This window comes from Rhinolophus sinicus, linkage group LG04 (genome assembly GCF_036562045.2).
Source record: "Rhinolophus sinicus isolate RSC01 linkage group LG04, ASM3656204v1, whole genome shotgun sequence".
NCBI lineage: Eukaryota > Metazoa > Chordata > Mammalia > Chiroptera > Rhinolophidae > Rhinolophus > Rhinolophus sinicus.
Window position 1 is genome coordinate 187494739 of NC_133754.1, and position 16081 is coordinate 187510819.

At 58.3% G+C, this 16081-nt stretch overlaps 1 long non-coding RNA gene across 1 annotated transcript in view; it reads right to left on the bottom strand.

Moving 5' to 3' along the window:
- Window positions 1-13771, bottom strand: part of LOC141571211 (uncharacterized) — a 78399-nt gene extending 64628 nt beyond the window's left edge. Inside the window, exons 1-2 of the long non-coding RNA XR_012496003.1 lie at window positions 13575-13771; window positions 13225-13393 (exon numbers count right to left, since the gene is read on the bottom strand). This is a non-coding gene — a long non-coding RNA (uncharacterized LOC141571211). The remainder of the gene's footprint in view (window positions 1-13224; window positions 13394-13574) is intronic.
- Window positions 13772-16081: the final 2310 nt, after the last annotated feature.

The window sequence follows — 16081 nt, forward strand, 5'->3', positions numbered from 1 at the left end:
GACGGATACATGTTGATGGATTTTTCAATCTGCTAACCATAAAAAGATTGTATTTTGACTGGTTTAATGCTTTGTTGTAGAGTGTGCAATCCTGGTGTGATAATTACTGAATAAATATCTACAGCGCTGCAAGGCTGAGAACACGTGCTGGTGACACCTCAGGCCCTTTCTTCCGGGAGCCTGCAGAGGCAGGAGATAAGATTTGGGAACCAGGGGCCAGGGAGGAAACTGGTCTTTCCCAGTGACCCTGATTCAGGGAGCCCAGACCCCTCCCTGGGCAGCGCCATCTGCCCACTTCCTGGCTTTCTGGTCTCCAAATAAGGTGGGATCTGGACTGGACAGGGCGGAAGTGGACGAGATACGTGAGCGAGATACATGAGCGAGGACCAGGTGTGGTCAGTGTGCCCCAGTGCAGTCTCAGGTTCTCACCAGCCTGGAGGGAGGCCCTGTTCTCAGCACGGGGACGCGGCCAGTCTGCTGTGAGAGCTAAGTCGCAAATAATGGCCGCACACAGCCCTCATCAGGCCTGGCGAAGCATGGACAGCCAGGATAGGGGCAGTGCACACACACTGTGCATAGAGGTGCACACACTGACACACATGCACACTGACGCAGACACGTGCACACATGTGTACACACACTCATACACACACGCACACAACAGGCTGAGTTCCTGGATGCCAGCTGATCTCATCCTCTAGCTGGTGAGCCCAGGACTTGGGGCCACACTTAGGAGACCTTCGGGCTCAGAGCCCTGAGACAACAGAGCCAGAAATGGTTGGGGGCTCCGGCTAAGGGATGGGCCTGCACTGGTGGTGCCCAAGTGTGGGCCGGGCAGAACCAACAGGATACGGGCTGGACAGAGGTACTGGCCGCTTCAGCAGGTCACTCATCCTCTCCCAGACCCACCTCCTTGTCAAGAAATCCGGAACACACCATTTAAATGAAAAAATGACGTGATGATGCTCTCGGCTCTCCAGTGCCCACTCCTTGGCTGGGGCTGGCCGAGCACTTTACACATGTTATTGTTTAATCTTCACAACAACCCTAAGCGGGGAGACCAACATTACTACTGTCCTCATTTTGCAGATGAGAAAACGGAGGCACAGAGAGTAGACACTTTCCCAAGACCACACAGCCTAAGTGCTGGGCCGGGGTGGAAACCCAGGCCACTGGATCCAGCAGCAATCTATGAAATTCCAGATGGGCTTTGCAAGCACTACACTGCCATCCAGAGGTGAAGGCACCAGCCCTCCAGAGCTCTGAGCCCCAGAAGCCCTTGAGGCAGGATTTCTCCAAACCTCCTCTGGGCATCACTTCCCACCTAACTGCCTGAAAAAGCCCAAATCTCCTGAAGGTGCCCAGAGCAACCAGGACTAAGGGCGTGATTGTGGGTCCAGCCCAGCGGGGAGCCCCCAGCCAACATCCCGGCTACACCAACACAAAAGAACCCAGCACCTGGGCTCGGCTTCCCTTCCCCCAGCCCCCCAGCTCCCAGCCCCCCCAACCCCCAGCCCTCCCCACCAACTGCTTGCAAACCTGCCAGTGGGGCTTCTGTGTACTGGTGGTGAATAATTTATCATCTGTTCGTGAGCAAGGGGTGGGGGGAGGGCATATTAATATCCATACACGGGGACATGGCAAGCACATGTGTGTGTCTCTAAACCTCATAAACTCTTCCTCTGATCTAATCCGGAATGAATTACCCGTAATGAAGGTGGTAGGTTTGCTTGCAGACAACACAAATCCTGCCATCTCCACTAATGCAAGACTGTTGGCGTGCACCCCTCGTCCATTATTATTTTTAGCAGGTTCCTCATGTTTTTAATGCAAAAAAAACCAGATTCGTTTCTAAAACACACAGCATGCGAGCCAGCTATGTGTTTGTCCCTCATGGCTGCGTTCTGGGGAGCTCAGATTTCATCCAGACCAGCTGGACATGAGCGTGAGGACCCCAGGACCTGTGCTGGCCACACACACACTGCCCTCCAAGGTCTCCCCACCCCGGCCTGGGCAGGCAGGGGCCCCCCAGGTCTCCTGCCGCTGTGCCAGCTCCAGGCTGCCTCTGGCGAGAACTTTCTCAAAGGCAAAATCAAGCTTATTCCTGGCTTAGGGCCCTTCCACAGGGCCCTGGTTCTTTGGCCCCGTTCTTTGGAACACAGGAAGTGACCACAAGGGACCTGGCCACTGCCATTGCTACAGCCACGTGAGTGAGCCACAGAATCACAGGCAAAGTCGGGGTGCTTCAAGGCACAGAGTCTCGGCTGGTGAGTTCTCAGCAAAGGCTAACTGAGACCGTGGGTTATTGTCCAAAGGCCGGAAAGGCAGCACTGGGCAGACCCCTCGCTGTCCCGTAATGTGTCTCCTGCCCCCATTTCCTGCTCTCCGTGATAACCTCACCCACCACACCCAGGGCAAGGGCAGGTGCCTCCCCTGTGCTTCCCCATCCCTGCGTCCATCACAGATGATCATCTACCCCTATGACTATCGTCTACCCCTGCCTGTTTATCTATGCCCCCCAGCGGGCAACCCTCCCACAGCAAGGCAGGTCATGTGTCCCCAGACCTAGAAGAGAGGCAGGGACACAGTAGCTGCTCAGCAAACATGTATCCAGCGAGCACAGCTGGGAACCAGTCACAGCACAGCTCCCGTGGGGGACGAGGTGTGCCTTTGCCCAGAGTTATATGTCCAGTGCCAGCCACAGTGCCCTGCCCACGCCAGCAGGAGGGTTCTGGGCTGACTCTTGTCTTGAGGGAATTCTGGAGATTAACTACAGCAAATGGCGTCCCCCACACTAAGAATTCAGGAAACCAGGTGGCCAAACGAGACATTGCTCAGAGAAGCTCACGGCCAGCCTCTCCGAGCCCGAGCCTCTGACCCGCGCTGGCCCAAGGCACTGCCTGGCCAGCCTTTGCAGGGACAGTCCTGAGACTCATGAGGAAGACAGAGCCAGGCCCTCAGACCCCATCATCACATCCCGAGAGCAGCCGGGAGCAGTGGGTGTGATCCCAGCACCACCAACGGCTCCTGACCTCTCCGTGCCTCAGTTTCCTCACTTATAAAATGGGCAAAGTGGTCGTATTGTGTGCGTGGGTTGTACTGAGGATTAAAACAAGTCGATATCCAGGCAAGGCACTTAGAAGAGTTGGCGTGGCGTGCGTCTCACAAGCGTTTGCTGTTACTACTTCTATTGCTATTAGGGCTCATTCAACTGCTTCAGCGCCGATGGGGGTGGCCCCTTGGCCTCTCCCGTTGGCGGCAGCTGGCAGCCCTGATGGGTGACCCACGCCTGGGCCCACCGTGGAGCTGGTGGGCATGGAAGCCTTCACAAAGCTGTGTTTCTCTAGAAAGCGTGCGAATCTCCGCTCACTGCGGCCGTAGCGCGTCCCACGCCATCTCCCAGGTGAACCTGCTCAGAGACTGGGCGCGAGGTAAACATCAGTGGACTCGAGTCATATCCGTGGTGTCCTGTGATCTTTCTCCGTGGGGCTTACACGAGTTTCAGTTACACTGGGTTTTGGGGGAGGGTGAGTTACTTTGTCTCCCCTGCTGGACTGAAAAGGCCAAAAGAGCCTTTGCTCTCTCCTCTCTGATGCTCCTCCCCCAACAGCTGGCACAGAACCTGGACTTAATAAACATACGCTGCTCGATGAATAGACTGTGCAAGTTTGGAGGAGTTTGTAAAAATTATCACCAGAATTTTGCCCTCAAGGGCAAAACCTGGGTATTTCCCATCTTCAAATCACCAAAGTTTGATATCGTATGTGACACTCTGTAAACAATGTTTAGCTTCTGAATTTCATTTAAATTTAACTGACCAGCCTCTTAAAGGAAGGGAGGAAATAGTATTCATGACTAAAAACAAGTTAAGAAAAAACATTTTTTACCCTAACGGAGAGCCCTTGGGGATGCAGCTGAGAGGAGACATCTGGCAGGGAGGTTTTCATAATTCATATCTGCCTCCACGTCCTCATGTTAATTGAGAACGGGAAGCAGTGCCTCTCCAGACGGATGCGCCTCCCGGGCCCCTCGCTCCGAGACACGGGGACACTCAGTGACAGGCTCTCTGGAACCCTAACTCGGCCGGAACTGGGAGATGATCAGAATGACCCTGTTCCCCACGGACCCTCAGACTGGAGGGAGCTGCCAGCGGGCAGTTTTCTGAGTTGTGACAGGAGAGGAGCTTGTGTAGGTGGAGAGCTGCCCTCGCAGGGTGGACACTGCATAACAGTACCCCTGTGGGAGCTCTCCGGCTCCACACTGCAGGTGTGTGCACGTGGGGAGTACGTGTGCATGGATGTGCAGGGCTGTTGTGTGTGCACATGTGTGTGGCCAAAGCCCGGGCAGAACTGAGCTTTGCACCCAGGTCACACAGACAGTGCTGGCTGGTGCCCCCCGTAGCAGGGGAGGGCTGGCCCGGGGGAGGGGTGCATGCACGCACACAGACAAATGCAGAACGGACAGATGTGTAAGGGGTGGTGTGCATGAGGCAAGGGGAGCAGGTGCAGGAGCTTTGCCGCCCCTCACCCCCACCCGCGGCAACCGGGACGGCTGACAGCAGCTTCCGCTCCCAGGCCCGACCTTTCTCCCCCACAGCAAGTCCTCCCTTCCGTGCCCCCATCGCACCCCAACACCAGTTCCCTCCCTCAGGCCTCAAGGTCATCTTCAGCAGAGAGCGGGTAAGAGAAATACTGGGCAAGGCAGAAAATCTTCCCTGGTCAGCACTTCTGCCCGACAGAGGGCATCCCGCCGTCCCGCCCCCACCACCACACCCTCACTGGGGCAGGTACAATGTCCTCCAGCCCCTCATCCACCAAACCAAGGTCAGAGATAGGACCGTCATAGCCAAAGGTCAGGCCAGGCCCAAGGGTGATGGCCTCCACCCACACCCCTGCTGGCCCCTCACCCCACAACTGGGAGAGCCGCACAGGGCCTGTCGCCATGGTGACACTGGCTCCTGGCACAATCGGGCCCACCCTCAGCAGGTGCCGATGGCCGAAGCCAGAGCCAAACATGAGTGTTGGGAACGGGCTGGGAGGCAGAGCAAGGGCAGTGGCCGAGGCCACAGCAGACCCAGGGCAGCTGGCTCCCCACCTCCGCCCTGGGCAGTAGCATGAACCAGTATGCCGACCAAGGTCATGGCCAGGCTGCCAGACACAGAGCAGGGGCTGGCCTGTTCTAGATTCTGACCTTGTGAGTTTGCCACTGATGTTTTGCATGACACGCCCAGTGCAGAAGCAGGGGGCACTGAGGTCTGGGGCCCCTGAAAAGCCCAGCCCAGCCTCGGGGGACACCCCCCCCCAGACGGAAAGCGGAGAGCCACAGCAGTTGCCCAAATGAGGGATCAGGGTCCGAGGCTCCGGGGGTGGCCGTCCAGGACCGACAAGCAGGGTCTGACCACACGTGTGGTCAGCGAACAGCAGCAGCTGCCGTGCTCTGGCTGCCACGTCTGCTCCGTGCTTCACAAACCTCCCTTTTGCAAGAATAAGACACGATGACCTTGGGTGTGGGCTTGTGACCTTGGCCTCACTCAACCAGCTGGTCCCAGGACCCCTTGTGCGTGGCCGGCCCTGTGGGGGCCAGGGCTTGAGGGGAGGGGAGGAGGTCCAGGACCTCGAGGAGCTCATGCTCCAGGGGGAGCTCACGCTCCAGGACCCCGAGGTCCCAGCCGTCAGAGCCCCCTGGTGCCCCAGGCCAGCTGGGAGGCCCGGTCACAGAGGCTTCCGGGGGGCTATGGCCTGGGTCTGGAGGATGTGCCAGAGCTGGACGAGAGGCAAAGTGGGGAGTGTCCAGGACAGAGGCTGTAGCAAAAGCCACAAGAGGGGAAAGGCCACCTGGAGAACCGTGTCACCAGCAACAGAGACTCAAATTCTCATCCAGAACCTTCTACGCCTGCAAGGCCAATAACTTCCAGACCCATGTCCACAGCACCAGGGCAGCACAGGCAAAGGAAAGGAAAGGGACATCACACACACAGCCATCCAAGGGGGCGGAAGCACGGTTGGCCCACCGGTGTCTTACCTCTCGCTGAGCTCACGATGCATTTGGGCAGCAGGGGCCGCGGGAATCCCAAGGTCCTTCCCCTGCCTGCCTTTCCCAGCTGGGCCACGTGGACGAAAGGGGGCCACAGACTGAACCTGACGAGCTCAGGGAGGCCAGCATGGCCGGCCCCACAAACTCAGAGACCAAAAGTACCCACATAGATGGTCTGAACGCAAGAATTCCGAACTAAAAGCGGCTCGTGGAGGGTAGTCCCATCCTTGGCCTGTCGCTTCCTTGACAAAGGTCAGTCTGTACCTGAAGTGAGCCTGTCTGTTGTCTTTTTGCATCTAAGATAACATGTCAGAGTAATCTCCTTTTCCGGATCCCTCAGGGCACACCCACCACCAGAGCAGGAGACTACAGAACCCCTCATTGTTGTCTGTTCCCCGAATACCATCTCTGTGCGCTTTAAATGCTAATTATTAACTATCCTGCACCCACCAGTGTAAAATGTGTCTTTCGGTTTTACTTTTTATCAAATCTTAGAGATTTCCCTGCGTTGCTTTCTCCTGTGCCCTCAACCTCCCGCCCATGGATTCCCTGTAACCCTCCTTCCATCTCCTCCTTATATTCTAATGAATAAAATAAACTGCAAAACTGCCGTTCTCTGTAGCATTTTCTGAATCTGCTGAGACTTTGCTCCCTGGCAGTTGTCATCCATTTGACTCAAATAAACTCTTACAAATTCTCTACGGGTTTGGATGTTCCTTACGTCGACGCACCCCGGTCACAGTTCTGGGCCACCCCACTGGTGTCACGCTGGCCCCTGGAGAAGTGCAGTGTGCAGCCTGCACAGCTGCATGCAGACGGTGGGCGGGGCTCTGTCCCAGCCCCAGTCCCTGCAGCAAACCCCGCTTTGCGAAGCCCCTCGCCAGCCCCTCCCCTACCCCAAATCTGAGCAGCTCAGGGCACCATCCCCAACCTCCCAAGACTCAGTGTGTGACCAGCCAGCTCACAAACCTCCAAGAACACACAGTGTTGTTTACAAAAGTAAAAACTGGAAACAACCTAACGTTTGATGGCAGAACTCATTGATTGTGTGAGTGATGGTATGAACTCCCGACGCGTCACCCGGCCCCACTTACAAGGCGAGCATCCTAACGTGTATGCGGACGGTCCCACTGGGTGCTAAGAGGGGACAGCACAGGCTGTGGACGTGCGGTGGCCTAATTTTGGTAAAAATACACATTTACGTTTGTAAAGCACCCAGAAAAAGGCCAGAAGGTCTATGCCCAACCTGTCCTGAGGTTACTTCTGGGCAGTGGCCTTCCGATGACTTCCGTTCCCTTTTCTTTACACTCACCTGCCTGTTCTAGAATTTCTGCGATCAGTGTGGGTTGCTTGAGCGACATTTTAACATTCCAGAAGTAATCACTGATTTTGAAAGGGGCTGCCTGGGAATGCCTGAGGAGCGCAGGCAGGTGGGGGTACCAGGGCCCAAGGTCCAGGGTTTGCTTGCTTGCCAGGGGCCAGAGATGGGGGGCCTTTCCCGTGTGCTTCTACACAGAACCTCGCCTAGGCAGGGACGGTCAGATCTGTCCCTCAGACGGCAAAACAGAAGCATCAGGAGGCCGGTGCCAGCAAAGACCATAGGCCAGCAAGAGGCAGGAGCTGGACTCAGCCGGTGGGGGGCCCAGCCTCAGCCCTCAGGCCCCGGCTGCCACATGGGTCCCCAGGAAGCTCTGGCCGCTGGGACCAGCCCCAGGCACAAGGAGTAAAGACAGACGGTGAGAGGCCCTGGCACACGCCTCACCCTGCCCGCCTAAGTGACCTCACATCCCATCGTGCAGGGCCTGTGAGAACGAAGCTGGCCGAACCTTGGTCTTGCGGGAGGGGGTTCATCTGAATGCCCCTGTTCCGTGTGGGATGCCAGGGTCCCTGACAGGGGCTCTCACACCCACAGGCTGGGTGCAGGGGTCGCGGGGAGGAGTGAGACCCCACACAAGAACTGGCCAAGTGGACACAGGCCTTGATGGTCTCACAGGGGCCCAGGGCCTTCCCCCGGGGGACTGGGTGCCAGGCAGACACCCAGCAAGACAGTAGCTCTTTCACCCAGAAAATGTAGGACCCAGGAGGGCCAGTTCACTCTGGTGCTTCTTAACAGCAAAACCCAGTTCCTCTGTGGGGTTTTGGTGATGGATCCTCCCCCCCAACCCCCTACCCTCACGCTCCCCACCCCCCACCCCACCCCCCACCCCCCGGGCCCTGTGCTCCCGTCTTTCCCCACCTACTCCACAGGCAGCCCTGGTTTTCTCCTGGACCAGTCAGTCTCTTTATGGTTCCCAACCTGGTGACTCCAGCAAACCCCACGGGTGGGATTCCAACATTCTATTAAAATTTTAATGTATGTCATGTGATGGGGCATTTCATATCCCCAGAAACCTTTGCTTACTTCTAGTGAAAAAGAAAAAGCCTGCTCCCTGTGGCTCTGTAAGGTAAACACCGCAAATTCCAAAGATTAAAGAGAAAACCCTTCCTGGTGTGGCTAGCAATGGGCCCCTGATTGCAGTTCCTGTTTGCAAGTGGCAAATAAAATATTTAGATAGCATAAGCTGAAGGTTCCAGGGCCCCAGCCCCCAGCTGCACTGCGCCCGCCCGAACAGGAAGTCCGGAAGACAAAATTAAAATATAATAAATGCCAGATGAATGCAGATGGGTCGTTTTAAAAATTCATAAACATTAAACTCCCTTGCAATTTATTTCAGTTTAACTAGAGAAAAGACCCATGTAACTTCCTGAAGAGATGCCATTTCAGCCTGAATTTTCGAAAAACCCCATTTAATGGTTTCCCAGTGTGTGTCGTGGGATCCTGGAGCAGGGGATCCCCAAAGTCCCTTCAGAACTGGACAGTGGTGACAGCCAGCATCCACCATGGGAGCTCTGACCCTGAGTCCCTGTGCTAACGGAGCTCTGCAAACACACCCATCTCTGGACACCAGCTGTGCTGTCGAGCCACCCAGCGGCCCCTTAAACACCCGGGCCTCAGTTTCTCCCTCTGTGACATGAGGGCCACCAGCAGGAAGCGAGTGACGGTGCCCACCTGCCTCGGTGCCCAGAGATGCAGCCGTACAGCGTAGCCACCCTGAGAAGGCGACAGCGCACTTTGCACTGAGGCCAAACAGTGTCTGAGGGGGATAGAGCGTTGCCGCAATCCTGAAAAGTCCTGTTTTGCCAAGAGTACAGGAGTGCAAGCACCGAGGGAACGACGCAGGACCCCGCAGCGACTGCAGGAGCCACCCAGGGGAGGAGGGTTGAGAGCCGACCTACGTGGGGCGCCCTGCAAACCGTGACAAAGGGCTCTGAAGCCAGTGTGTTCCCAGGAGACATGGGCTCCGTGGGGAAACGCACTGACTGCTCTCCGTGGGGAGACGTTGTCACTCCCCAGTCTCTAATGGAGGCCTGTGTGCACAGGAAGCCACGGGCAGAGTGCCTCCTATGAAACCTAATTTGGGATTAAAGGGCTCCATCACTGCGGAAGGCTCCAGAAGGTGGCTGCTGGCAGGTGTGGGGGGGGCAGGGAACCAGTGAGAAGCCCAGACCCAGGCAGCAATGGGCATGAATGGGTCCAGGCGCACACACCTGGGGGCCCAGCGAGAAGGGCACCAAGTCGGACAGCAGGTGGGGAGGACGGACAAGTGCAGGGCCCAGCGGACGGCCCGGCTTGGGGAGGGTCCGTCATGAAGTCCCCACTCTGTCCAGACACGTTCCAGATAACCAAGGGCTGCAGGCCTCAGGGCGTCCAGCCGCCGCTGCCACAGAGACCCGCTGCTCCCCCACTGGTGGCGTGATCCCTTCACCCCAGCAGCCAGTGCCTCCAAGAGGGGCCAGGGGCCATTCATCATTTGTAAAATGGGGTTATCACAGGTCCCCACAGGGCCTGCCTGTGGCTTCTCCACACTGTCCGCCAGCTCAGCAGTGACAGGCGTCTCTGCTTCCTGTTACTATTACTCTCCTCTTTCCCCCCACAGCTCCGCAAGCCCCAGCGTGAGGGCCCAGCATTTTCCCAGCGTCTCTCAGGGAGCTTTAGGCCTCTGTGCCCTGAGGAGCCGAGGACAGCGTGGGACTCCAGGTCCCCTGTGCCCTGTGTGGGGCACCAGCTCCTTGCCACACTCCCTGGGGTGGGGCCCTCACAAGCCCTACAGCACCTCTGAGCATATGAGGAAAGGGGCCCTTCCCCCCACCAGTGTTCCGGCCGCCAAGGACAGAGGCTGGATCGAGGGCTGGGCCCTCAGTGTCACCCCCTGGGGCCACAGCATAACGTCCGCAGGCCCTGGGCACTTGTCCCCTGTGCCTGATGGATCTGTCCACTCTGCGTCCCCAAAGCGACAGCTGCCCAGCACGGCACTGGGAGGTCAAGCAGTGTGATCTACATCTTGCCACTCTGAGGATGGCAGAGGCCAAACAGCCTGGGGTCTGGCCACTCAGACGCATGGCCACTGGGTCTCGGGGTGGGGGGACAGGGGATCCAGCTCATCTGCGCAGAAATCTGAGAATCTGCTCCCCACCCCCCTCGCCCGCCATCGGGCCTCCACAGGCCTGACCCCACAGTGGGCACTCTGTCCACTCCCACCCACTCTGACCTCCCTCCAGTCACCTGTCGGCCTTCCCTGAGTTTGGCTCTGCATTTGCACCAAGAAGTGGTTCAGGGAGCCCTGGCACGCATGGGGGAGAAGGGGTGCAGGAAAGTCTGGGTGTTGGCTGAGCCCAGGCTCCAGCAGTCACCTCCCCCCCCAAGGGAGGCTCTGCATGGGCTCCCCACAGTCCAGCCAGGACAAGCTGACCACTGGACAGATGTCCACTCTCTTGGCAACAGGAGGGGACCGGCCTCTGCAGAAAGGCCCTGAAGGGGCTGCCTGCCAGGACACGAGAAAGCCGAACGTCTGCTTCTCCCCAGCACGTGAACCTCAAAAAAACAGAGTAACAGAAGGCGCCCGTCCTGTGGAGCCACAGAAGGTCCGCGCACGTGGCAGCAGCCGAGTGTTTCAAAGGATGGTTTGGGGTTTTCTCCTTATTTTAAAAGATCTTTTTAAAAATCTCTGTGGACATCCACCCCTGAGAGCCAGTGCTGGGTGCGTGTTTCCATGCCTCGAGGCCCCTGTGCCCTGGGACACGTGGGAGGCCCCCCCTCACATGAGCAGCTGTGCCTGGTTGGCAGCTGGGTCACGCGCCCCAGATGAGTCTCCCACCCACAGATGTGGCCACTGATGGCCTGCAGGGGCCACTGCCCAGGAGCCACCCACAGCCTCGCCTGCCTCTCAGGTGGCAGCAAGACGATCCCTGGCCATGCAAGGTGGGGAGGCAGGGGAGACCTGGTAATGTTTGGGAGGAAAGCAGTTTGCCTGCCTTCTCCAGGACTCGCTTTCTTCTATCCCCTTGTGACTCCTCCCCGCCCTCTGCACAGGGCGCTTCCCACCGGCTTTGAAACATTTTCAGGTTTCTGCCATGAACGAAAATGCTGTCCTGTGCCCCGTGCCCTTCAGCCACTGCCATCTGTGGGCAAGTGACAACCTGGGAGCTGCTTCGTGGAGAGCCTTGTTTCTCGCTGAGTACCTGCATGAGGAGGTCCCAATTACACGACACTGAGACCCCTGAACAATGGCTGTGTCCAGCTTTCATGGGGGCCAACCGCTCTGGAAGCTCTGGGTTTGGATGGTTTCCTGGTGTCACCCCCCCCCCCCAGAGGGCGACTTTGCCACCTGCATCCATGGCAGGGGCCTCAGCAGCTTGTTCCCACAGCTTGGCTTCTAGGACAGGTTTGAAGAGGATGAAAGCTGGTATTCTAGAACATGCTCACTGCCGTGTAAATAAAACGGTAGGATGACAAAAAAATCCGAAGACTTGGCGGCCCCCACTGTCTCGTTTCTCACCTCCCACTCTCTTCTCAGCCCACTCCAATCTGGCTTCCAGACCCAACCAGTTTCCACCCCCGGCAGCGCCCCCGGCTCCCCAAGACCACTTTGGCCAGGGACACGTCTCACACCACAGCCCAGGATGACCGCTGGCCACTCCCTGCCAGGAGCATGCCCCTCCCTGGGCTTGGGTGATGTCCCCAGGTGGTGGTCCTTGCACTTTTCTGGCCGCTCTTCCTCCCTAAGACCCAGTTGGTCCAGGTGCCACCCTCCCCCTCACCACCATCCATCACCCTCCTCCCTAGTCCCCCTCCGTCCCAGCTGCCTCCTTCTGTCCCACTCCTGTCCCCTCCTCTGCCCCCTGATGTACCCACACACAGAGATCTTGTCACCGCACAAACCTTGCCTGCCACTCTCCAGCTGGAAACCCTCATGGTTGGCACTCTCCTTAGGACACAGCCCGTCCCCTGCTGGACCCCACTCCAGCGTCCCCCCTGCTCTTGGCGCCTCAGCGCCCTGATGGTCCTTTATTCCCCGAGTTGGCCACACTCACTGCCACCATCAGACTCTGCTTACAAAGTCCCCTCTGCCGGGGATTCTTGTCCCTCCCCATCAATGCGTCTCATCCTTCAGACATCCCTGCAGTCCCTCCTGGGAAGGTGCTCCTGGCTCTGAGTCAGCGACTGCTCCCTGATGTGGGGTGCGGTCAAGACCGGTACCCTGTGGCCTGCAGCGCCCCACAGGCGGGGCCGTGCCCAGGGTGCTCACTGGTGCATCCCTGGCCCTGGCCTGTAGCTGGTGCACCTGCTGCTCTGCGGACACCCTTCACCTAGTGAATCACACACACGCACACACCTGGGCTTGACCCTTGGACACACACAGGGCTCTCAACTGGCTGTCCCACGGGAAATTTGGGGACAGGTGACTCGGAACATGAAAGAGGACAGTGGGCACCTGCGAAGCGCCAGGAATGTGCTGGACGCTGCCATGTCGACGTTTCCATTTCAGCTCCGAGGGATTCTGACTCATAATCCATCCACATGCCTCGCTGTCAGGCAATACCTCCCACCGGTTCCCCAGCCCCTGGGCCTGTGGACCTGATTCCTCCTATGGAAAAGGCAGGAGGGGTGGGGCGGGGCGGGGATGGGGGCGGGGGCTGCCTCGGCCACCTGCCTCCCTCTGCCTGGACCGTTCCCACATTCCCACAGACCTCTGCTAGTGGCACCTTCTTACCATTCAGGTCGCAGCTCCAACATCACCCCTTGGTGAAGGCACCGGGGACCCCACACTGGGCACTAAGGTCCCCCCCATCCCTCCCCCGCAGCAAACTCACCTCCTCAGCATCACCTGGTCTCACTGGCTTGTCCATCACCTCCCCAGTGATGGTCTCCTTTATTCATCTGTTTACTTTTTGTCCTCTTCCCCCTGCACTGCAGCTCTCTACTCCCTGCCGGCAGGCATTCTGGGCCCCAACAGGCACTTGGTGGGCGTTTGCTGAATGACTACAGGAAAGATGGAATGGCCTTCAGACTGTGGAACACTTCGAACCTCCGTGCCTTCCCCAAGCGTGGCCAGCGCCGGCTGACCAAGACACACAGGACAGACGCGGGGGTCCTCCCTGACCCTGGCCAGGCCTCGAAGGCCCCGCCCAGAGCCTCGGACTGCTCACAGGGGGAGGCTCACCTGGAAGCTGACCCAGGAGCTGCTGGCAGGACAAAGGCAGGGCTGGCGGGGCCGCTCGGCCACTTACCACCCAGCCCTGAGCTGGAAACCACAGACAGGAAATGGGGAAACGGAGGCCTGGTCCCCCACCAGGACATGGCACAGGGGCCTGGTGCCTGGACATTGTGTCTTTTAGGGCTCAGGATACTCCCCTTGCTTCTCCCTGGAGGGCCTGGGCACCACGTGGCATTTCTGCTGATTTCTACCTCCAAACCCTCCCACCTCCCACCCACAACCTCCCTGGCAGAGCTCAATCTAGCAAGTTCTTACAGCTTCCCAGACTTATTGTCCACTGCCAACACTCTGGCCTCCGACCATACTCTGACTGGCAGGGATGTGAACATATAGTGCAGGGCCCTCATTAACAGTAAGAGGACGGGGGCCCAGAGAGGGGGAGCAGTATGCCCAAGGCACACAGCCTCTGACCCAAACATGCACCCCCTGCCTCCCCCTTCTGAGTCCTGACTTTGGCCAAACAGGTCTAGGCTGCAATGAGCCAGAGCCTCAATCAGACCTGGCCCAGTGGGGAGGGTGGGGAGGGTAGGGTGCCGGGGAGGGTGGGGTGCCCCGGAGCATGGCAGATATGCATTGTGACAACTGAGTCCTGTGCGCACTGGGTTTGAGAAGCACTGGTTTGCAGGCCTTCCTGGTTATCTCTGCTTCTGGGGAAAACTTCAGCTGCAGCAAGAGAGAGTGAGGGCTCAGCCTGGGGCTGGGATCAGGGCTCAGCCTGGGGCTGGGAGAAGGGCTCAGCCTGGGGCTGGGATCTGGGCTCAGCCTGGGGGAGGGGCTTAGTCTGGAGCTAGGATAGAAGCCAAGAGCTCAGGGCTGGGAGGTGGAATCTCTTCCCCACAACAGCCAGAGCCCATGCCATCCACATGATCCTCTGTTGTGCTGGGAGCAGCAAGATATTTCCAACAGCTGCCCAGTGTGACCCCCCCCCCATAAAGCCATAAAGCAGAAACTGACTTTGCAATGGCCCTTTCTCCGCCTATATCCTCAGACATAAATTTAAATAAAATGGCAATTTAAATGCCTACGGCATTGAGGAGGCGGCATGGAGCTGTCTCTCCGGCTGCGTGGGGAGACGGAATGCGGCCCTAAATCCATCCTCCTGTGCCACAGGGTGAAGGTCAGCGCTGGGGCAGGGGGGAGGGCGACCAGCCCTTGGCAGATGGAAGGGATGCGGGGAACAGGCTTCCCCTCTGAGCCCCCTGCTGGTCCTGGTCCCCAGAAGGCCGAGAAGCACACTCAGTCACCTTAGGAAAGTGCTGCAGCTCGGTTTCCACCCCTGGGAAAACGGGGAGCTATGCAAGGTCTATTTTGTACAGGGGTGCATGCTCATAAATGCCCTGCCTGCTTCCCCTGTGGCTCCCACCGCGGCCCCAGGCACTCTGACAGGGGCCTTAGCTGCTCTGACTTGTGCCAAAGCCGCGCCTCTCAAACCCGAGCGCCTGTGCCGCTGAGTCCCCAGGGTTTCTGATGCCGCGGGATTGGGGTGGGAACTGAGCAGGTGCTGCTGTGGGGACCACACTTTGAGACCCACTGTGCTGGACAAAGCCCACCCAGGGCAGGGCAGGGGGAGGGGACGTGTCAGGAGCAGTGGTGGGGGTGGAAGCAGGAAGACAAGCTGGAGGGGTCCGCCGGCGTGGAGCAGGGGGGAGGGGAGGAGCTGCCATGCCTCGGCCCTGCCCAACCCTTGGGGACCGTCTCAGCGTTGCCCATAACAGAAGCCACTCAGTCATGGCGTCCTGTGCTCACAGCACTGGGCGGGGCGCCCATGTCAACACCGCCTGGCCTTGGGCTCCTGCCAGCGTTTGTCTACAGCAACTCACACCTTCCTCACTGCAGCAGCCTGGATGTACAGCTCCACTTACAGGTGGACAAACCAAAGCTCAGGAAGGTGGGGGCCCACGATGGCCTCTTGGCCAGGGAGTGGCAGCAGCTCACAGAACCCAAACCCTGAGCTTCCTTCCCAAACCTCTCTACCTTCAAATGCAGACTCAGTTTCCAGCCAGGTCCCAAGTCCCAGTACCTGGAAATACGTGCCAAACCCACAGTGCCCTTAATCCAGTCCCAGACACACGTGGACCTGTGTCCCTGCGTTCCTTTCCCTTCCCCCCGCAGCTCCCCCTTCTGCACAGCCAGGCCTCCCTGTCTCCACACTGCAGCCCCAGAGGAGCCTGTTGGGCTGCTATCAGAAGCACCGGCGGATTTTATGAGTGGCCTTTGCCAAGATTCGCAGCCTGGCACTAAAAGGCAGATGCAATTCAACAGTGAGGAAGGAAATTGCTTACAGTGATGAGCTCCCGGGGGCCTGTGTGTCCCCAGACCCCTTATAGGGTGGGAGGTGGGGGGATGTGAGGATAGCAGCCAAGTAGTCAGAGGCTCTGTCAGGATGGCATCAAGATGGCACGACTGGGGAACCTATAGGCCAGCGAGGAGTACGATGTCTCGGAGCTCCCCAA